The sequence below is a fragment of the Nannobrachium achirus genome (genome assembly GCF_963921795.1).
Source record: "Nannobrachium achirus genome assembly, chromosome: 8".
In the NCBI taxonomy this organism is placed as follows: domain Eukaryota; kingdom Metazoa; phylum Chordata; class Actinopteri; order Myctophiformes; family Myctophidae; genus Nannobrachium; species Nannobrachium achirus.
In genome coordinates this window covers 63,247,523-63,272,219 of record NC_137817.1, presented here as the reverse complement: position 1 = coordinate 63,272,219, position 24,697 = coordinate 63,247,523, and the positions used below count along the sequence as shown (strand labels likewise).

The window sequence follows — 24,697 nt, the reverse complement described above, 5'->3', positions numbered from 1 at the left end:
CTGTCAATCAGTGAACGGCTGCAGTGAGACCTGGGCACATGAAAGGCAAAGGCACACACTATTAAGGAGTTTTAATAATCAATGGTCGGGTCTCTCTGAATCATGGAAATAAACAGGTATGCACCCAGGCAGGGGTCGCAGCTGCGTGCAATCAGTGTGGAGCAGGGCAAACAAGACAGATTGTGTGTGTGTGTGTGTGTGTGTGTGTGTGTGTGTGTGTGCGTGCGTGCGTGCGTGCGTGCGTGCGTGCGTGCGTGCGTGCGTGCGTGCGTGCGTGCGTGTGTGATTATAGAATAATAACCTACCTTGCTGGAGTAGCAAATAGCTACGATTCCAAGTGGCAGACAGCAGCATAGAGTGCTGAAGATGGACCATCCCAGATACGTTTCCAAATTAGGGGTCTTTTGGCGTTCTTCTGCCATAGTGGACGTACTGTATGCTGCACTTTCTTTGTGGATGTCTGACTGGATGCAATAGGTTTGGTGGGTGTTGAGTTGGGGTCCCACATTTTACTGGGTGGGTGTGGTTTAGGTTCAAACAGGAGGGCTCTGGTTGGCAGAGCATTCTATCAGACATTTCATCAGTGTTGGACAAAGCACTCGACTCTTGTACTTGGTTAAATTACATCTGTAATTGAGTTAAAAGTACTGGAGGAAGAATTCAAAAGTACAAATTAAGTACAAATTACATAAAGCAGTGTTTCCCAAATCGGGGTGAACAGGGGTACTGCAGGGGGTACAGTATAGAACATGGGAATATGTATTTTACCGTTATGGGTAATGACAAAACATTGACAGTCTTTGTGTGAACCTTCTCATCTGTAAATTGTTAAACCAAATTACATCACTATCTTGACTAGTACAACTGTTATTGAATAGAAAGCAATGTTTGTTTGCCATTATGCTGTTTTATTTTGTACATATTGGCATTGCAACTGCCAACTTGGACTTTTGATGTAGATTTTATAAGCAAAATGCTGTAGTCAGGGTAAAGGGTAGAAATCAATATAAGGGGTTACTGCAATCAAAGAAGTTTGAGAACCAGCGACTTAAAGGACCACTTCAACCACTTTCAACCTAGCTATCTTCATAAAATTGGTCCTCACTAATGCTCATTATTATATGGTGCCATTTTTATTTTTTATCCCATTGTCGATCAGAGTAGGGCTGCTGCTGCGGACAGTTCAGAAACCTACTATACCTACCACCAGTGACATCATCAGTGGAGAATCTTCTCTACCTTCTCCAATAGAAGCTGCAGACTCTCTCCTCCTGGGAAGTTAGCATGCATTGTTCTCACCATGATTGAATGAAACATTTGAAATATGTTTTTAAAATGACCTAACCTGCCTAACTATGATGTCACTGGTAGTCTGTATTGTAGAGGATCATGAAAACTACAGAGGAATGAAACTCTCGATCATTGGCCAAAGGCACTCAAAAAGGCACTCAATTGAAAAATTGAAACTTTGATTGATTGATTGAAGTATTTATTAGAAGTTTGCATAGGAATAGGTACAGTTTTAAGAGTTTCACTCTTAATCCATAGTGATTTATAATAAGCAAGCTAATACATCAATACAGGTACTCAAGTAAATGTACTTAGTTATACTGTCGGGCTGCAATGACAAGGCGAGACATGGCAGGTGACTAGAGTAAACATTTCTGTATTTACTAGTTTTCTGAAGTTATATGTTTAAATATACAAATTAGGCATTATGTGCTATATAATGCCTAATTTGCATATATTTCGGGTACATAAATCTTTATACTGGATAAAGCCAGGTTCAGAACTTGTTTCATTTTCTTGACATAATTACAGACAAAACAAATTACAGGGGGGATTTTAGCTATCTCTTCTTATCACTCCATAAATCAGAAAATATTGTCAACAGGCATATAAATCCTATGATTTTAGGAATAACGTGACGTAAATCAGGCCATGAATTATATACTGTATTAACAAATCCTTCTGTAAAAATCTTCAGGATATAGATAAGAACAAAACTGAAAAGTTTGGTGTATATGACTGCAACTGAAGTGGAGATTTCTTTCCCCCTGGGTATGTGGAAAAATTCATTTTGATTAAACAGCCTTTAAAGAATTCTTTTTAAAGAAAACGTTTAGGAAGCAAAATAACACAAAATCTCAACAGTGGAGTGGAGTGGATTCGCTGCAGGTTGTTGCCAAAGTTCACGCCCCCCAGTCACTGGGGGGGCGTAAAAGGTGGAAGGTTTCTCACCCTCTCAACAATCAGATATATAAAGAAGGCGAGTACAATCAGTCCCAGGACCAGACAAGCGATGTTGAGGTTCCTAGCCGTCCTGGAAGCCTGCTGAGCGGCTGCAGTCTGCCCTACAAGAGTGCACATTTGCGCCTGTAAAAAAAGTATATTAAATGTTCAGAAATACGTTTTCAGATATTTTCATATTTTTCTGATACTTTGTGATGTGCTCTAAGTCAGGGGTGGGCAACTTTGATGATAGAGAGGGCCACTATATTTCCACATTCACTCCAGAGGGCCACATCCCTTGGCATATTGTTGCTGTCGAGCAAAAACCTCTCATCTCCAGTGAGAGTAGCAAAAATAGCCGATCTACGCTATCTAAGCTCAAAACGCGTCGCGTCGTGTCAGTAGTTGCACGCTCTGCTGGCGCACATGTAGGCCATATATGGCCACGAATGCACAAGGCGCAAGTTGGCATCTTGACTGAGTGCAGTCTAGTTGTTGTTGTAGTTAAATAGCTCTATATTCACAGTGATATAGAGTGTTTGTTCAGTAACAGGGGTCTCCCCGTCTGTCTAGCTCTTTAGTAAACAGAACATATATTTTCAGGTCGGGATCACCCTGGCCAAGATATGACTTCCGCTTGGTTCCAAGATTTCTAGCGGAAGTGCTGCGTTTAACAGAAGTTACGTCATGCAGTGCGGGTCTGTTTACATTCCCTAGCGAAAAAAAACAAACAAAAATTGATTGTAGCTCTTAACTCGCTCTTAACTCATTTAACGCTGATCCCGAGTATACTCGTGAAAAATACTCGAGTATTTAGAGTGCCGATCCCGAGTATACTCGCGTAAAATACTGTATATAGAGTAACGCTGGCACTCTTACCCTACGGTCCGTTGGAAAGTCCTGGCACGATTGGACTCGCCGATTCATCATCATCACGGATCCACATGCACAAAATAGTAATCCCTTAACATGGAGGCCGACGGTGGATCTCATCTTTAATGTTCATTTTCTCCAAAAAACACTTTTAAAGCCAAGGATGGCATTAGATTATCGCTACAATGACGTAATAACAAAGGCAACGATCGGCCATTACAGCAACGGCATGGGGTGACGATCGCTTCCGTTGAATGACGTCATGACGTCAAACCGGAAATGTTTACGCAATGGACTTCTGGCCTTCAAAATAAGAGAATGGCCGCGGATGGAGCCTGCGAGAGGCACGCTGGACATTTTAACCCGTTCACGTCTGGAGCACTAAATGGGTTGCTCTTAATAGGTGTAATATCGCCTGAATCAATGTTTTTGTTTGTATATTGTTTATTGTGAGCGCAACTGACGGAGCAGGAGACGTAGACACGATTTTTTTCCAGCGGGGAATACGTTTGCAGGGACACCGCACTGTGAAAAGAAGACAACTTCCGCAAATATTCATCCCCACCTCCTAGAACAGTCTCTGCCTCATATCTTGACCAGGCTTTTCTCTTCGCAGATGAGTAAGCCTGGCTACGCAAGGCTAGGTCGGGATACCAATTTCACCCGATGTATGATGAAGTTAAGGCTTTCATTTTCGACAAAACATGAAAAGGTTTCTATACATGAAACGTGTGGATTTAGAGGTAATTGCACACTAATCATCACCTTGTTGGAGTAGATGACAGCAATGATGCCCAGTGGGAAACAGCAGCAGAACGTGTTGAAGAATGACCAGGTCAGGTGTGATTCAACATAGGTTTGGATCAATGGGATGTTCTGGGTGGATTGCCCTCCTTCCATTGTGTCTGAGTTGCATATAGAGAAAATGTCTTTAGTTTTAGTCTTAGCCCCGGCTGGATGACAGACTCAGCTACCCTACCTATGAAAATATTTGGGAATTTGTAAGGTGTTGATTCTGTGATAACGCTAGAGGGCGTTCTCCCATAAGCAAGTATTCTTTTTTTGGTAATGGAGTAGTCAGGGACGTGCTGGGCCCCCAGCCCAGGAAAAAGAGATGCAGAGGCCCTCATTGTGCGCTATAGAGAGAGGTCTCTCTCCATAGCGCTGCTGCTACTCAAAGATTTGCCATTTCAGATCATGACAAGTGACAAGCCAGTGGGCCAATTACATGAGTTATATTCCGTCGTTGTCGGGTGGAAACTGTTTGTTTTGTATTTATCATTTAAAAAATGATTTAAACTAGTGAAAACAGCCTATCTACAAGCACACAACGCCTCGCACCGCGAGGCGTTGTGTGCTTGTAGATCTGCTGTTTTCACTACTTTTGTGCGATGGCCTTGTATGATGAAGCAGGGCTTTGCTTTGCGAGAAAATTTACAAATTTGAAACTTGGAGATACAAGGTTTCTGCCCGACAGTGACGATTTACTTTGTTGGCCGCCCAGCCCCCAAAATGGTACGAATGCCATCATTTTATTTATTTATTTTTCCTAATGGCCGGCCTGGGCCGGCCGGGAATGAACCGGCCGGGAATGAAGCCGCTTTTCCCAATGGCCAGCACGTCCCTGGGAGTAGTCACATGGGGGCAATATTCAACGAGTTGAAACAATGTAAAAACAGCTGATCTACTAGCTCACAATACATTGTTAGCTTGTAGATCAGCTATGTTTGCTATCTTTGAAGATTTTTGGATGCAAGGTGGGCGTGGCGGTAGTAGTCAGTGGTTGGAAAAGTACTAATTTTTTACTCAAGTAAAAGTACCAATACTGGATTGTAGAAATACTTTTTAAGGGCACAGTCATACCACACTTTTATTCTACCTATGCTGGCAGATTCTGCAAAAGCATTTCAATGGAAATTGAGCAGATTTTTTTCAAACTGCTCCATTCCTATTGAAATGCATTTGCAAAGGGTTAGAAGGTCCTGGGGGTTCGATTCCCACTGGGGACACTGTGGGCGCAGGGGGGTGTGTTCTCTCCTCCACGTAATCAGTGCCCACACCCTAGGTAGGGTTGGCAAAAGGGCCTTTCTGTGTGGAATTTGTGTGGAATGTTCAAAAAACATGCAGTAATCCTGGTCTCTATACTGCCTCCCCCTGACCAGCCAAGGAGCCTGATGGAGGGGAAAGGAACTGGTTGGAATAACGTGTTCCTTCCACATGCTTGGACTCATAGAAGGAAGCACGAGGTCCATTGCTCTCCCCAGGTTGGCAGAGGGAGAGTAGCGCCCAGGATTACATAAGACAAATTCACACTGGGTGAAAAAGAAATGGGTAGAATAAAAGTGCGGCGTGCCCTTACAAGCAAAAGTTAGGAATTAAAAATGTTCTTGAGTAAAAGTACAAAAGTATTGCTATCAAAATGTACTTAAAAGAAAGTAATAAAGTTATGTGGGTGGGGTATACTCACTGTACATGATGTGTCCTCACGAATGATCACCTTTTATTATCTGGGGAAATAAATATAAAAACCACACCCAATGTGAAGTGAGCGGTGGTCGTGCTTGCATAACGTCTTCAGACTAGGATTTGAGTCTAGGATGTACAGTCTAGGATGTAAAGGCTATGCTACACACACACGTTTTGCTGTGGCAAAACGCTGAGAAAAAAGGCTACAGACATACGACATATGAGATCACTAGACAAACATGATGCTACGTACACACATTTTGCCATGGCAAAACGCTGAGGAAAAAGGCTACAGACACACGCACAGCCACGTATTCATGGGTTGCATTTGCAGTCCTAAACCGGCCATATTGAGGACCAACACAGGTGTTCAATGTGTCTGATTGGCATAGAACCAATGTTCTACGTTAATCAAAACACCTGTGTTGGTCCTCAAAATGGCTGGCGTAGGACTACAAATGCAACCCATGAATAGGAGCGGTTTACCACCGCTCAAAACCCTAATAAACAGATACTCTGCCCTTCCCACCATGAAGCAGCCGTAAAGGAAGTTGCTTCTTCAAAACCATGTGACTTCCATAGGGAAGGAATTGGACGCTGCTTTTGATGTGTGTCTTTAAAACATAAAAAAAACACATACAGTACATGGACCACAATGGTAGTTTTGTCTTATCCTTTTAGCAACATTGTATCGTACCACTGTAATATTTGCAAACTGTTAATGAAGTATTCATTCAAAACAAATACAACTGAGCAGAGTGAATGTGGAGTGGCCAGGTGTTCCATAGTCTGGGTCTTGTACTGAATATCAGGCACAAGGAGCGACTGGTTAGCCGATCTCGGGCTCTGGTTGGGATGGGCTCAATTAGATCAGATAAATATGGAGGGGAACATCTATTCTAAAACCAAACGGGGAGCCAGTGGAGTTAATACAGTAATAATATATGATTTACTTATTACACTGGTCAGATGACATTAGAAAGTGTGAGTTATTTCCTCACAAAAACCTTTGAATATTTTCACGTTGCATGAAGGGCTGCCACACAGTTTATGAACTTCTCTGCGTGACTGTACTGTACTTCTGGGAAATGGCTGAATGACCCGTGCCCATCATTTCCAAAACAGGAACAGTGCAGTTACAGATTCAGGGTGGTATTTGTTCTGTGTGGACATGACAGTATAGGGGAAGGTCTAAGGCTGCTGGACATGACTGGATGCATTGTATGAAGAGAATAAAGTCATGAGCCAGTTAAAGAATGACAGCAGTGTGGGGTGATGTGAGACTCCCTGGCATTCACCACTGAATAGACTTTGGGGGACCAACATCCTCTTTCTGACCAAAACACACGGCTAGTTCCATGCATTCCTTCCTCTTCCAAATAACTGCAATAACACTGTAGAGGAAAATACTCAAGTAGTGTCCTAACACTGTCCGACCACATCTCTACAACAGGGGGTTCGGGACGCCTAGGGGGGTCCTCAGAGGTACTAAAGGTGGGCCGCCAAATGTTTTTTGTGAACTTTTTACATTAACAACATCCCTGTTCATCGAAAATGAGCAAAAGAAATAAAAAGAAAAGAAAGATGAGAAAATAACAAGGTCACAATAAGGCTCACAATTATTTTCGGTGAAGAGATTTGGTTTAGAGAGGGAAAAAGGTTTTGAGGGCGGGGGTCTGCCAGGGGAACCTCCTTGGCGTGATTAGTCTGTGATTATGGATGTGTATCAAATTCAACCAGACTTTTCAAAATGACTTGGTGATATTTTCACTCTCTCTGTGAATGAAATGTTTATTGTTTTACAGGTATACAGTATGTGGGGACTGGGGAGGTGGCATCAAGGCCTGGGAGCTGAACAAGCAAAAGAAAAAAACAATATCCCCCATCCATGGACCCCCATCTGAAAATGGTTTGTTCTAGGGACCCCAAGAAGAGAAGATTTATGTAAAAAAAGAAAGCATACATTTTTCCAGACAAATCCCGAAGAGAATGTATACAAACTTGCAATGCAGTATGAAGTGACGTGCTGTGAGATTTTAGCCTACATCTGATGACCGGCAGCACAAGCGTAATTTGATAGGGTTTTAAAAACCCAAGGGCCCCCCCTAGTGGTGAAAATAAATGTTGTTTTTAATAGGCCTAAATAAAAAAAATGCGCCCATATCTACATAAATTCATACTAGGATATTATATATATTTTGTCATTTCCAATATATTAGGGGTCCCAGGGCCCTACTTTCCTAATCTGTGGATTAATCATTGTAGTTTGCGCTTAAATCACGCAAAGACAACAGACCCGGGCCCCTTTGATCAGGGCCCCCTTGATCTGAAAACCCATGGGGAATAAGGTCTAATTTCGCCACTGACCGGCAGAGTAATCATTATTAATTTCAGACTTGCGGAGTCTCTGGTAGGAGACATTAGCATCCTTCCATCATTAGCAAATTATTGGCTCGGGAACACAACCAAAAAATGTGTAATTAACAGAAAATAAAAATAAGTGATGTGTGTGTGTGTGTGTGTGTGTGTGTGTGTGTGTGTGTGTGTGTGTGTGTGTGTGTGTGTGTGTTTTCATTTTCATTTTCAACCTTTATTTAGTTCTCGGTAACACACTGAAGGCTGGTGCCCTCTTTTTCAGGAGTGCCGAGATTACAAAAAATGTCAACAGATTTACAAAAACATAGTTATACAAAATACAACAACAATATGCAAGGGAAATGAGAATACATAGTATGTAAATAACACTAATGATCCAAAGAAATTTCTATAACATGAGTTATCAATATCAATTAAAACAGATACAGTTTTGATTTGCCAAAGTTGATATGTCCGATTTAAAACGTCCGAGGGGAACAAGAGATTTATACTTGAGTGAAGCCTGTAATGTGTTCCAGGTATCTGAGGCACAAAATCTGAATGCAGTTTTCCCAAATTCAGTGGAGACAACTGGAGTCTCAAGGATCAAGTAGTCCTGAGAGCGCGTTTGATAAGGAATGGTTCTCCATTTCAACAGTGAGTTTAAATAGGGAGGTAATCTCCCAATTAAGGCTTTATAAATAAATAAAAACCAGTGCTGATCTCTTCTAGCCACGAGGGAGGGCCATCCTCTTATTGTAAAGTATGCAGTGATGGGTATTATAGCTGTCACCTGTTATAAATCTGAGTGCAGAATGATAAACTGAGTCCAATGATTTAAGTGTGGTAGCTGATGCATTTCTATAGATTATGTCTCCATAATCCAGAGCAGAGAGGAACAGTGCCTCAATAAGCCTCTAGGCCATGGAAAGCATGATCTATTTCGGTAGAAAAAGCCAAGCTTCATTCGCAAATTCCTTGTTAAAAGGTCAATGTGTGTTTTAAAGGTATGTGTGTGTGTGTGTGTGTGTGTGTGTGTGTGTGTGTGTGTGTGTGTGTGTTTGTGTGTGAACTATTCCTTTAAAATGTATCATTACACCCCTACTTGTAGATCCGCCATGCTCGGCACGAGACATTTTACACATTTTCGACATTTTGTAAGTAACATATTTAAAACAAATCTTCTCTTCTGGGGGTCTCCTGGCATTATCATTTTGGGGGGTTCTTGACGCACAAAACGTTTGAGAGGTTTAAGAAATGCCTTCTGATTAATACAAGGCATTTTGTGGAATCGGCCACAGGCCTTGATGTGTTAAATAGCTCTATATCGTCGTTGTCGGGTGAAAACCTTGTATGTCCAAAACGTTTGTTTTGTATTCATCATTTTAAAAATGATTTAAACTAGTGAAAACAGCCGATCTACAAGCACACAACACCTCGCACGGCGAGGCGTTGTGTGCTTGTAGATCTGCTGTTTTCACTACTTTTGTGTGACGGCCTTGTATGATGAAGCAGGGCTTTACTTGTGAAAGAATGTACAAATTTGAAACTTTCCACCCGACAACGACGATATTCTAGATAGCAATCATTTCATGTCTACATTATAAAGACAATAAAATAAAAGCATAGATACCTACTGTTTCAAAGTGTTGAAGAGACGTCAGTCAGAGAAGTGTCTTGTTCAATGTGTGGTCAGTGGAGGAGTGGAGTGAGGACTTACTTATATCCACAAGTTTCCTGTGTGCCCACACTGTATCATAAGTAACAGGAAATCTTGTGAAATAAAATGTTGCCAACCAATTATCAAGGACGATGATACACGAAAGAAGAAGAAGAACTCATGACCATCCTGCTGACGCCTCTCTGGATATTAACGTTTAGACTCATGTGAAGATATCAACATGAAAACATAGATAGATACCGGTAGATAGATAGATAGATAGATAGATAGATAGATAGATAGATAGATAGATTTCTTTTATTTTTATTTATTTTTATTTTTATGATCATTTTTTAACACTCTTATAACTAATCAATGTCTTAATTCATGAATACGTATAGGCATTCACAAGCTTTCAGCTTCTGCCTATTCCTTTTGATCACCTGTAACAATGATTATATGAATGTATGACCTGTATAAAAGTATGAAATGATCAAATAAACTAAACTAAACTAAACTAAACTAATAGATAGATAGATACCTTTATTATCCCACGGGGGATCCCTGACCTTTGTGTAAACATCCTTGAGATAATAACATGTTAAAAGCTGTCTCCATTTCTGTAATTAGGAGTAGGAACCCAGAATGCATCTTCTGCATCAGGGCGGCAGTGGCTCAGGGGTAGAGAAACCGTCAATAGGACACGGAGGGTTCCCAGTTCGATCCCGGGCTCCCCCAGAGTTAGTGTTGAAGAGTCCTTGAGCAAGACTCTTGCATGGTGAGCAGGTTGGTGCCTTTTTGTTCCTCTGCCATTGTGTGTGAATATGTGTGTGAATGGGCGGGGACGTGCTGGGCCCCTGATTCAGCCCGGGAAAAAGAGTTGGAGAGGCCCTCATTGCGCGCTATAGAGAGAGATCTCTCTCTATAGCGCTGCTGCTACTCAAAGATTTGTGACAAAGTGACAAGCCAGTGGGCCAGTTACATGAGTTATATTTCGTCGTTGTCGGGTGGAAACCTTGTATGTCCAAAACCGTTTATTTTGTATTTATCATTTTAAAAATGATTTAAACTAGTGAAAACAGCCGATCTACAAGCACACAACGCCTCGCACCGCGAGGCGTTGTGTGCTTGTAGATCTGCTGTTTTCAGTACTTTTGTGCGACGGCCTTGTATGATGAAGCAGGGCTTTGCTTTGCAAAAAAATGTACAAATTTGAAACTTGGAGATACGAGGTTTCTGCCCGACAGTGACGATTTACTTTGTTGGCCGCCCAGGCCCAAAAATGGAACGAAGGCCGACATTTTATTTGTATTTTTCCTAATGGCCGGCCTGGACCGGGCGGGAATGAACCGGCCGTTCGGGAGTTGTCACGCTTTTCCCAATGGCCAGCAGGTCCCTGCCTTGGATAAAGGCACTATATAAATGAACCATTTACCATCTTTAATGTATCTGTAATCAACCCCTGTCTGTACCTTGGAATACAGTGCCTTCATCAGAAACGGCTGTCTTGAGTCTTATTTCTGGTTATGATTTCTGATGTTATTTTTTATCTATTATGAATACATGGTGCTTGTTAAGTGATATGAATCAGCTGTGTGGAGGAACTACAAAATAACTGGTCAATAATTTTCAAGAAGGTTAGAACAGTCTGGGCCCCAACAGTCTCACTGTGGGCATAAGATTTAGCCACTGCCTTTTCATCTTATTTTAGACCCCTAATTCAAATAATGCAAAGGCAATAAGTCAATAGTTTAATAAGTATAAAAATGGTTTACATTTCAGTAACCTAGTTTATTTATTTGTTCTTAGTTCTCTTTCTGCTGGAAATGTCTCGTCAAGATGATGTGTGGTTAGTCCACGAGTTCTCTTTCTTCAGATGACAGAGCTCCACCCAGTTCCGTACATGTGACACAAGTGAGATTTCACTTCCTTATTTCTTTGTCTCAGTTCTCTGTTTGCTGGAAAGGTCAAATGATTTGTGGTTTGTCAGAGAGAGTCTTTCCGAGTTTCATTTCTTCACCCTCACGGCATCAAAATAATGTGTTGTCTCATCATGATGTCCATTCCCAAACACATTCAACTGATGTCTCATTTGTTGTGGTCGATAGTAATAGCTTAATAAACAGGTAACACCATTGATATGCTGCCCCAGTCAATCTGTGTTCATTCATGCTTGTGGTTTCCGTTCAGGTGAACCAATACATACGTTGATGAGAAAGTATAGACCATGCGTACTGCGTAGGTGGAAACTTTTTTTTCCCTTTTTCCCATTCAAAGGAGAAAATTAATTCACAAAAAATGTATATAAATTATACTATAAAACGTATCTCTTAGATGCAAGCACATGATCAATGAAGCCGGTTGATTTGACATAAAGTGTCTGCCGCAAAAACTGTGGGAGTAGTAGCGTAGACTGAAACTATGACTAACTATGACCTTTTTTAACTGATGAAAACGAAATAAGAACTAAATAAAAACTACCCTAATCATAATGCAAGTAGAGATGGACCGATTGCAAAATTCTTGGCCGATACCGATCCACCGCTTTTATGAAGGTCTGAAACTGCCAAAACCGATTTTTCCGATATCGATCCCTTTTCAGGCCAAGTAGGCCTACAAGACATACTTCAATTTCAGTACCAATAAGCTAGAAGAACACTAATGCCAAATCAATTACAATAGTACAATATCCAAAATCACAGACAATATCCAGTCTAATATGACCGTCTGGACTAGGCAGGAGGAAAGCAGGTGACGCATGCTTTTTTCCCCCCTTCTTTTTGGAGACGACATTGACACAGGATTATGGAATATATCCTTACATTGCAAAGGTAAGGAACCAGAGCATCATGCTGTGCAGTGCCATAGACACAATTGGCATAAAACCGGTATTTATGTCAGTGACCTGCCGGTCACCGATTCGGCCGGATTGATATCATACCTGCCGATTTTTTATATTGGCCGATTCCGATTTCCATCCCTAAATGCAAGCATATCATTCTTGAGTCAGGATGGGTGGCACCAGTTAAAAGTATGACATTATTGACCTGTGTGGACACAGAGGAGGGTGAACCTTAGAATCCCACAGGGGACTTTCACTTTCAGCTCGAGCCAGCTGATGTCTGCTCAGGTGGTCCTGATGAGGAGCAAAGAGGAGACTAGGCTATATTTAATTGACAAATATGAGGAATTACATAATACAAACAGAATGTTTTTCACAAAGACAGCATCAATATACATACACATAATGACATCCCTATACAAACACATCATGTTATACACTCTTTGACATGTAGACATGACATGAACCCAGGACACGCACTGGTGACCTTGTGATGACGCTGTGATGGCCTGAGTCTAGTGGTTCTCAGACCTTTTCATGTCAAGGACCCCCAGATTGACACTTATTAGCCCACGAACACCCATTTGAAAAGATTTTTACGGCTCTAGCAGTGATTCTCAACCATTTTAATTTCAATGACCCCCAGTTTGACATGCATTAGGTTACGGACCCCCACTTAATCAGTGGCGTCAGTTCAGCAAAAGCTAGGGTATGGCAAAGATGGGAGTCCTCGTGGAAAAAAGGCATTACATTTTGGATAACACGGTTCTATTGTGAAAATAGCAGACCCTAACCCTAACCCTAACCCTAACCCTCGGCTAATCGCTAATCGCATGTATGAGGACGCTCACCAGTAAACCATGCTACTGTATGCTCAAAATACTGTGGGAACGCCAGGGTGTCCAGCGTGGTGACCCAAAACACCCCTGCTAAATACAGTAGGCCTATCTTTTCTTTCTGTTTTCCTCCTTGTACTCTACCTCTCTCTCAACACAATTATGGAGCTGCAGGGGTTGAGGTCATGTTCTACTTGCCCACAGGTCATGCCCACTTGCCCGAAAAGTATATTGCCCATTAGAAAATGATGAAGTAAAATTTGAATTGCCGTTCAATTTAACCCTTTAAAAATGTCATACCATATTTGTTTATCCACATACCTACAGTACATACATAGTTATGATGGAATATGACTTCAAATATAACACCTATTTTATATTTTTTATAGTGAACAGTGAAAACAGCACATTATAGGTAAACAGTGCTTTTACTTTACATTCCACCAGAAGACACAGCACTTTGGCCACGTTCAGGTGTTTAGACAGATATCTGGTGTTGGGTTCCCTCTCAAACTAGCACTTGCCCGGTCGGGCAACCTGAAAGCAAAATCCACCTGCCCGAGAGTTTTATTTACCCGACGGGGGCAGGTGGGCAAGCCTTAGTGTCAATGCCTGAGCTGCATAGCATAAAAACACTTTTCAACCACCGATTTACAATAAAACTATGATTCTGAAGGCAACTGTGACTGTGGCAAATCACATCTCTCTCTCTCTCTCTCTCTCTCTCTCTCTCTCTCTCTCTCTCTCTCTGCCATGTCCTTCTACAGCATGCAGGCCCAGTCATATTGGCAGAGAGACTTGCCAGCTTACATTTTGCATTGGCAGCCTCACATCAGGCCAGTGTTGGCACCACAGAAACGAGGTTGGACAAAGCACTGCGTGATAATGAGGTCTCGTCCTCTCCAGCACTCTGGTGACTGGACCGGATCTGATCACCATCCCGGTCTCACTGCCTGGCACACATACAGAGGTGTCATTTCACACACAAAAACATGGGGGTGGCAAACAGTACAAGATACACGGTCATAACACCAGAGGCAGCTCCACTAATCATGCTCAACCTCGATTTAACAACATAAAAGGCTCTAATTCGTTCTCCTGCTATACCACCAACATGTGGAACGCCCTTCCGCCTGCCTTAAAGGAAAGCAAATCCCTAGCCTTCTTCAAAATTGGTATGAAAAGTCACCTTCAGGCGGCTGCTACTCGAGACTTCTAAATAGACTAAGCCCCCATGTTTCCACCCCCCCCCCCTTTTTCTCCCCATTTTTCTGCTTTTGTAATTGATGTTATCCTATGCAAAGTACTCTGTTCTATCCGCCTGTCTTTCCATGTTATATGAGATACATAAAGTGGTTCCTGTGTAAATAAGCCATGAAGCTTACTAGGATCTCCTTTTAGTTGACCTTGTACCAGTGATTTGTGCTGTAATCAAACTGTACGTTTTCCTATTGCAAACTTCTAATAAATTATTCAATCAATCAAACAGTATTAATTTTGACAGCATTTTTTTATGTCATAGTCTTTTGAATAAATAAAGTGTCCGTTACAGTCAGAGGAAGTGTTTCAAGTGTCTGATTTGATCTCAATATCGGTACTTTCCTGTTAAAATGACAGTTAGACTGGATCAAGCCCCCACATACAGCAACTTGAATTAAATGTGGGTACATTTATGCATTATCTACACACTACAGTCAGGGGAATCGCGTCACATTCACTGCGTTATTTTGTGCTTCAACTACTGAAAAATAGCAGATATACAAGCTCACAGCGCGAGCTTCTAGATCTGCTATTTTTTTTAAATCGTGACAAGTCTTTGAAGGTTTTTTGAAAAAGCTATGTTTCTGTGCTCAAACTTTTTCATGTGAAGACCCCCAAAATGATATGTATTTGGCCACAGACCCCCATCTCAAAATATTTAGTTCCAGGGACCCCCCCCCAGAAGCAAAATTTGAGTTATAAATGTTCGCTTAAAAATATATATATATTCAAAGATTTGCACAAATTTTCATGACTTTTCAAAAATAGCAACTCGGTGTTGTGATGTGAGCTTGTATATCTGCTATTTTTCAATAGCTAAAGAATAAAATAATTAAGTCCCCTTCCACCTTGGGCCTTAGTAACTCAGTCCCACTTTCCCACTCTTGTGACGCCCCTGCACAGTGCACACAGTACAGTTGCACTGATGCACGCAGCAAGCAGATTGCAGAAAAGCCTTAATCAAGCGTCAAGTCCATTTTATTTATAAAGCACATTTTAAAACAACCATTGTTGACAAAACGATTGTACAGCAAATAAAAACCATTACAAATGTAAACCATTACAGACAGTAAACATTAAAACAATTAGACTAATTAAACATATTACACAAGACCCAATAAATTGGAGTTATAATGCCACAAATCAGATGTTTGAATAGGCCCGGCTGCGATTAATTCACATCATAATCTTCACTCCAAATTCCTGATGAAATGCAAACACTAACAAAACAACAACATGTCATTACAGATCTTCCCCTTATGGAGGCAGTGTTGCTCTATTATTGGAACTATAGACCAATTATTTGTTTACAAACATTGAGACTGAATGCACAGCTGACTGTATCATGTAATCAATTCCCAACAGATCCCCAAACCTGTTGTTTTGGGGAGCACTGGTTATTCAACCTCCTCTTGTGTGCTAGTGAGGTGCTCCCATGGGTGCGCCCTTATCGAGACATATATACTTCATTGCGCAACGGTGTTCCACGTCAAGAGTAGCTGATATACAAACTCACATCGTGTCACCAATGCAACCCTTCTGAGCTTGGAGGTCTGCGACTCTGCGCGCGACACCGTCGCAGGACGGAGCATAATTAGGCTTCATGGACTGCAGCTGGGCGAGCTGTAGACCCTTGTGATCCAGTGGATCGGGTGGGTGATCATGAGGAGCGCTCCCTCTGTTCTGATGATGGTGAATAGAGGTGGGGTTTGAAGGACAACTGTTTTGAATCGCTATTATTGTTTACAATCAACAGAAACTAAGGATTATATATTTCAAGAGTGAGAATTTACAGTAAAAATCCTAAGCATTCTTCCTCCACACTGGGAGAAAAACGGCATCTGAAAGTTTGATGGAATGCATTTTTAAACACGAGTGCCATCCATTGCATCCTATGAACCATAGGCGATTCTAGCCTCTTCCAGCAGGGGGTGCACGACCTCTATTACCTCATGCACGCGCGCGCAAAATTGCGGATATTAGCGGTTTTGTAATGTTGTTTTAGCGGATTTCTGCAGTTCATTTTGTACCCAAATGTAACACAATATAAACAAAAAAAAGTGTAAAACAGGTGCTTCTTTTTCTAGACACCATGAGCATATGTCTATCTATAGGATTTATTTACTTATTTTGCAGACAGAGGCAGCACAGCCAGGACATATAAAGCCAAACATCAAGTTAATCATCATTCATCAAGCAATCAAGCAGTCATTTACAGTGTCAAATAAGCATTTCACAAAAACAAATAGTAGACACATCCTTATTACACAATGAACTGCAGCCTCCGGGTTTTGGCACTTGCAAACCTTTCAATTATTTTCTGCACTTTAATTTCGTGTATTTTCTCAATCTGTAAAATGCCTATATCTGACACTCTTTTATCAGTCATGGTTGTCCGTAAATACGTTTTTAGTTGTCTCAAAGTAGAGAAACTGCGCTCATAACATAATAGACTATGCACTTGGAGGGAGTACAACAGCATTGTGTAAACAGAGATGTGTCTTTATGTACCTGTCCTCCTGAAAGCTTGCTCGGCGTTCTCAGAACCAAAGGCCCGACATGGAAAGCAGAACGCCCGGTCATGGCGCACGCTATACTCCAGCCAGGCAAAATCTTTAAACCACTCCTTTCTGAATTTGCGTTGTTTTTCGCCAGCGGCCTTTAATGGACATTCTACATCTTCTGGCTGATATGGACCCAAAGCCAAAAACTGCTTGGCTTTATCCGGGCCATGGCAAGGGTCTCTTTCATGAACAAAGTTGGCTTCATTTGGCTCCTCTGGGTCTGGGCCTGGGGTAACAACAGTTGAGTCTGGAGTGGGGCTTGCTTGCTGTGGAGGAACCGGGGCCTCGGTCTCCGGCAACGGCGAGCCTTCCACAGTGATGTCGGTGGCTGGATCACTGCTGCTGCAAGCTCCGTCCACCTCCTCTGGTTCACGTTCATTAGCATTACTGTCAGTGTCGAGTGAACCCGTGTTCACATTTCCTGATGATGAATTATCGGTTGTGGCACTGGGTTTGCTCTTTTTTATAAAGAATTGGTCAATTGTCTTTGTATTTATAGTTCGTTTCGCCATTATTGCTGCTCTGCTGCTGTATCCATATTGTTTTAGGCGGGCGGAAACAGATAAGGAAATCACGGAATTGTGGGTCATCATATCAGAGAGTCACACAGCCGGCCAGCACAGGTGTCAATCTCACAGCCCACCCACAGTGCCTGCCAAGTCTGCCAACAGCGCCGTCGCCAAGCAAGCTGATAGGTCTTACATTGCAAGCAAGCAAGCTGAAATACTTGCCCCTCCACCTCTCTTTTTGCGCACATTTTACAAATCACGGTCACTGTTTTATTTAATAATTATAAAATAAAGTTACATTACAAAAAAAAAAAAAAAAAATCAAAATGGCCGCCTGGCGGCCAGGGGGTGCACGTGCACCCTAGGACACCCCTTAAAATCGCCTATGCTATGAACGGTGGGGTTCATTTGGTGCCGACCGGCGTGCGCATACTGGTTTATATCAATGTGACGTGGACCATTAAGGCATCTATACGGTCAGACTCCATGGGGGAGAAAGACTCGAAGACGTTCTTTTTTTAGTCCACATGCAGAGTAGGCCTATAGCTCAGAAGTTCAATCATAGCGAATGACAGTAGTCCATGCATGTACAGCCTAGGCCTATAGGTTTATTTAATGACTCATTCTATCTGTGTGAATAAATACCATTGCCAGGTTAAATAAAAAATAAAAAAAACACCACGAAACAGTTAGGACGAGATCAATTGGTAATTATTGGTAGCCTAATTTCAAACAAATGCGGGATTAACCAAGTCCTTGCTGACAGGCTACACTTTTGTGATCCAAAACCAAAACGATGTGTCAGCTATAAACGTAGCCCCATATAGAACCTCACCCGAGCACAACAGTATGCAGCGACGGGAGAGGTTCTATATACTACTATAAACTGTGATTGCATTGATCATTCTAGTTCTGTAGGAAAGCGCACAATCTTTAGTCTCTCTCTCTGTGTGTGTGTGTGTGTGTGTGTGTGTGTGTGTGCGTGCGTGCGTGCGTGCGTGCGTGCGTGCGTGCGTGCGTGCGTGCGTGCATGCGTGTGTGCTTGCGTGCGCGTGATTGTGTGTGCGTGCGCTTGTGTTGCTGGTTGCCATGACTACCGGGTACACGGTGGAAATAACACGTTTTCAGGAGCAATAAACAACGTAGCAAACAACCTAGCCTGCCTGGTCGTTTAATAAGAAGTAAAGTTCGATGGATCAGTCTGACGATTTCGAGAGTTTTTTGAAGAAGGTTGATGAAATAAGTGAGTAATAATAATAATAATGGCTATAGGGACAGTTTTAATAAGAGGTAGCTGTTTGCAGATCAAACATGAGCTTTCCTAAGAGGTTAAATCACCTTAGCCTAAGGCCCCGTCCAGACGACAACGGATTATTTTTCACCGGGGAGGTAAAGCCACGAACACCCATGGGTGTCCACATGCAGACACATGCAAACGGAGGACTAGCCGAATAGTTTCCAAAACTCCGGCTGCAGAGCATTTTTGTTACCCGGGCGTATTTCTTTTGCCTTGTGGACACCGTAAACGGAGAAGTTCTTTGCTTGCATGCTTACGTCACCTTGTGCTCCTCGCCTCCTCCTCCTCCTTGCTATGAGAGAATCCCGTGGCGTGGTGGTCTCTGTAGAATATCCATATTTATGAGCGCATTCACGACATAACATTAGAGAGCTCAGCTGTCTTGTTTAGGGATGGAGCCCTAATGAATGATTGTTTTAATGATATTTGTTACTCTTGTCAAATGTCATCTTCATAGATGGTGGTCACTGGTCAGCCACGAACTCACAGTTGCAAAAGATACCAGTTATGTTCTGAATTTGTTGTCTCACATAGCTTTCCACCGGCTCAATAAGCTGGATCGATAAGGTGCTCATTATCAATAACGAGATGCAGCCCTCGTCTTGTTAACGGAGCATAGCCTATCTGACGCCACGCGCCTGCCTCTTCTCTTTGTCAAAGTTTGGATTTCAAATGCCAATATCAAATGATTTCAAGCATAATGGAGACATATTACGCACTCATGCAGGCATTATTCCAGCCCATTCTCACCAGTTGTCTGACGCTTTGAAGGTGAGAATATGTTGATTATTCACGGCACATGCTGCCTTTTAAATTATTTCCACGATCAGCACAAGCACAAAAACAAAGTCCGTCTGTAGTTGGTTCTTGTGGTGAAGTGTGTAGGCTGACTAGGCTGTGTAGCCTACATTATCTTCCATCTCTTTCCTATCTCTAACATGTGTGTCTGTCACTCTAATTTAGTAATAGATGCTCTTTGTCGATGCTTTAACAAGTGCACTGAAGCATTCATATGATTATGTTCTCATTTCCAACTTGAGGCAACTTACTTAGAGATCAGATGTTCAAATAGGCTAAACATTTTCCAGGGACCATTACAAATTAATTTAAAAAAGAGTCCCCATTATGCAAGTAAAGAACATTCGATTGTGGTTTAATAAATAGCTAGGCTTAGGCCTAAAGAGATTATATTTTAATCGGCAATGCAAAGTTCTCCTCTGCTGCACCGTTAAACGGTCCCGTCTTACAAAGCTCTCTCTCTCTCCCTCTCTCTCTCTCTTTGATTGATAGTTACATTCGTTTAATGCTGAGAGAGAGAGAGAGCGCACCACACTCTCGACGATTCCTCTCCCCTCTCCTGCTCTAGAAATAGTTAGCGAATTTATATTAAATTCATATTTAAATAGCAATTGTGCATGTTAAAGTGTGAAGATTGTGAAACTTGGACTATGCATAGCCTATAGATAGATAGCTGCTGCTGCAATGATTGCATGAGAGCAGGGGGACGCGACCACCCGCTTCGGTGACGCGCAGACAAGGATTTATAGCGTTTTGATAATACCGTGTGGACACTACATATTTTTCTACACGGGCCCGTGTGGAGGCGTATAGGTTTCAAAACGAAGTCAGAAACGCCCGGGGATTTTTTAGGTATAGTCAGGGCCTAAATCAACATTTTGAAAGAATGGAAGAGTCAGAGCTAGGTAGTCTAGTCAGTATACTGTAGGCTCTTGTAGGCAGTAGATTACATTTCTTTCTTTCTTTCTTTCTACTAGATGTTTATATATTTTCATATTGTGACTACTACAGTGCAAGTGAGTGTGTGCGTGTGTGTGTGTGTGTGTGTGTGTGTGTATGCTGTGTGTGCATGTGTGCCGAGGTGGAGACCTTGCTTCGTCTACGCAATCTACGCAGCGAGGCGCGTCGGTGGGTGGGTGGGCGTGGTCTGGGACAGAGAGGGAGAGCTGGGAGGTGGGGCGGAGGCTAGCGTGGGGGGGCTAGGTGGAGTGGTATGGTAAAAGGAGGCAAGCAGGCAGGACTGGGCTGGACTTAGGTGTGCTGGATTCTATTGGACTCTGGTGGGCTGTGCTGTGCTCTGTTGGGCTATATGAGGCAGTACTGTACTAAATCCTAGACATGTAAAACTATTGTGACCGTGTTCAAGAACTCATGTAAAACTATTGCCCATGTACACAGTGGTTAATCACATGTGCAAGGAGCTACAGGGCTGGCGGGAGCCTGGAGCAGCCTGGTGGAGAATGTTGGAGACGGGTGCAGTCCTGTGCACCCTGGTCTGACAGATCCATGTTGATGACATGGCTGTAGCAATACTGTGTACCGCTTTAAGTGATTTTAGGGCAAAATCTGTAGGAGCAGTGTCCAAAAATGTGTTTTGCAAGAAGCGGCCTCATGGTGGCGCTATGGTGGCGCATGGTGGGGTAGTGGTTTGGCAGCCAAAACCACTATGAGAAGGGCAAAAGTGTGACTGAAAGTCTGACTGACAGACTGACAGCCGGTGAAGGTTTTGATAGTAACTGCGACCTGGCGGTCGCTATTACACTATTATATTATTACACTTATTACAATATTACACTATTACACGTAATGCACTATTACACTATTTCACCTATTACACTATTACACTTATTAGTAACCAACCATGGACCCCCTTGGAAACCCCTCAGGGACCCCCAGAGGTCCCCGAACCACACTTTTGGAACCAGCCATGGACCCCTTGGAAACCCCTCAGGGACCCCCAGAGGTCCCCGAACCACACTTTGAGAACCAGCCATGGACCCCCTTGGAAATCCGCCATGGACCCCCAGAGGTCCCTGAACCACACTTTGGGAACCAGCCATGGCTGCCGCTGTACCAGGCTGTTGTGAACCAGCCATAGAAACCCTGGGGGTCCCCAAACCACACTTTGGGAACCAGCCATGGACCCCCTTGTAAACCCCTCATGGACCCCCTGCCTGCCTGCCTGTTGATCCTATTACTTGGATGTTAGACTAACCTACAGCTTTTATTTTGAAGTTGTGGACCATGTGACTTGACACGTGGTCAGTCACGTGACATTCATGATGACGATTTCTTTCCTGGACTTGAAAATTGAATAATGGGCCTATTTTTAGTTTGTCAGTTCCAAATCTAATAATGCCAAAATATGAATCACACATTCAAAAAATTGAGCAAATTTGAAGCATTTTCCTGATTTTTTTGTGGGCTAGAAAATTGGAAAAATGGGCCCATTTTTTATATTTGTAATGGGGTCAAAAATTAAGAAATACTTTTTTAAAGAGGTTTTTCCTTTGTCAGTTCCAAACCAAATAATGCCAAAATACGAATCACACATTCAAACAATTGAAGCATTTTCCAGATTTTTTTGCAAGCTAGAAAATTGGAAAAATGGGCCCATTTTTTGATATTTGTAATGGGGTAAAAAATTTAAAAATACATTTTTAAAGATGTTTTTCCTTTGTTGGTTCCAAATCAAATAATGACAAAATACGAATCACACATTTAAAAAATTGAAGCATTTTCCTGATTTTTTTGCAAGCTAGAATTGGAAAAATGAACCAATATTTGATTTTATGGGGAGCTAGAAAATCATAACCTGACTTTCGCCAGATAGTTGCAGCAGTGCGTAACGCTCTGCCTTACATCTGGGATCTCTCGGCCAGACTCTATGTAAGGGGCGGGCCATTTTTTGAATTTCTGTAGCAGGTGATTGGATGTGGCCGTTTCTATCACAGTCTGGGAGTGCCAACTCCAACCACTCATATTGGCCTGTCTGCATGACGTTGCAGACAGGCAACGTCATGCACTCAGGCAACGTCACTCTATTGGCTCAGAGCCGCTCAGAGCCCGCCCATAGCTGCCGCTGATTGGTCCGGCCCGGGACTTTACGAGCGTTATCAACGCTGGCGGACCGAGCCCAGATGGTAAAGCAATGCAACGCAATGCTGCCACCATCTGGCGAAAGTCAGGTAAAGAAAATCAGGCAATTGAAAGATTTTTTTTTTAATTCAATTCCTACTGAAAATCAAATTATACTTTAGTCCCCCGACCCAAAATGCCTTTTTCTGTTTTCTCAACCTTTGATTTTGCGCAAAAGGTTAGAAATTGAAAAAAAGGACTCATTATTCGTTTTTTCGTTTTTTTTTATTTTTTTTAAATATTGAAAAAAGGGCCATTTTTACAATATTCCAATTAACAATTTAAGTTATATAACCTGTGAACACTAAGTACACGGATTTGAGATGCTGCGAATGTGCATGTTGGCTCACTGAAAACACTCTGCTACACCAGTGGGTCTCAAAGTGGGGTCCAGTGGGGTAACTAAATTGGTTTTGATTGATTGATTGAAGAATTTATTAGAAGTTTGCAATAGAAAAAAGTACAGTTTCATGACAGTACAAATCACTGGTACAAGGTCAACTAAAAGGAGATCCTAGAAAGCCGAGGCTTATTTCCACAGGAACCACACTTTAAGTATCTCATATAACATTGAAAGACAGACGGATAGAACATAGTACTTTATCTAGGATAATATCAGTTTCAAAAGCATAACATCAAATACAAAGGCAGAAAAAAGAACAATAAAAAGGGGGGGGGGGCATGGGGGCTTAGGCTTAGTCTATTTACAAGTCACGGGTAGCAGCTGTCTGAAGGTGACTTTTCATACCAATTTTGAAGGAGGCTAGGGATTTGCTCTCCTTTAGGGCTTGAGGAAGGGCGTTCCACATGTTGATGGTGTAGCAGGAGAACGAGTTAGAGCCTTGTTTAGTGTTAAATCTACGTTGATGATTAGTGGAGCTGCCTCTGGTGTTGTGGTCGTGAACATCATTGACCTTTAAGAAGTAGGTTCCAATAATATTGCAATGGAGTAAAAAAAGTACAATACTTTCCTCTGAGATGTAGTGGAGTAGAACTAAGTAAAACCATATGGTTGCTTGATAAGCAGATCCTGTCAATGCATTTCAATGGGAATGGAGGGATTCCCATACTTTGGTGTGACCGTGCCCTAAAGTGTAAAAAAAAAAAAAAAAGTACTCGAGTACAGTACTTGAGTAAACGTTACTTTCCACCCCTGTGAAGCTGTTACATGACTTGTCCGTTAGTATTGGTGAATTGTTGACAAGCAAGACCACACGTTCAGCAATTACTTTATTTCGCACACCCTTTACTGTGTGTATTTGTCACACCCTGATGTTCTTTGTAAATGTCTTAGCATATCACTGCATGCAGTCATTGAAAAAAAAGATCTTATTTTATTATTGAGAATTAAAGAAATATTTAATCTAGGGCTTAAGTGGTTAAAATAAATATAAAATAAAAATAAATACATTCTTATTAAGTCTGGCTCCAAGAGCCAAAATACAATAACTGAAATGTAGAGTAAAAGTCACAAGCTTGGCAAAAAAACAAAACAAGAAAATACTAAATATTAAGTAAATGTACTAAGTTACTGTCGGGCTGCAACGATAGGACGAGACATGGCAGGTGACTAGAGTAAAAAAAAAAAAAAAAGTCATTATCACAATGAAACTTCTCCTGTTGATTAGGCTACTTACATTGTGTGTCACATGTTTTCTGAGATGATATGTTTAAGTTTATGTGTGTGTGTGTTTTGAATGTTTATTTTGCATTAGTTGGGGACATGTTTAGGAAGCAAAATAAAAAATAAGAAAGAAATGTACAATGCGAAACATGGCATGGTTTTCATTTGCCTTGTCTCACTTTCTCAACGATCATATATATATAGAAGGCGAGTACGATCATTCCCAGGAACAGACAAGCAATG

The 24,697-nt window shown here is 41.9% G+C and overlaps 1 long non-coding RNA gene across 1 annotated transcript; it reads right to left on the bottom strand.

The window, feature by feature from the left end:
- Window positions 1-1,905: 1,905 nt before the first annotated feature.
- On the bottom strand, window positions 1,906-5,615 carry LOC308289841. Its single transcript, XR_013962268.1, has 3 exons — window positions 5,573-5,615; window positions 3,871-4,010; window positions 1,906-2,376 (listed from the first exon to the last, which is right to left on the bottom strand). It is a non-coding gene; the product is annotated as an uncharacterized lncRNA (long non-coding RNA).
- Between the last annotated feature and the right edge of the window lie 19,082 nt (window positions 5,616-24,697).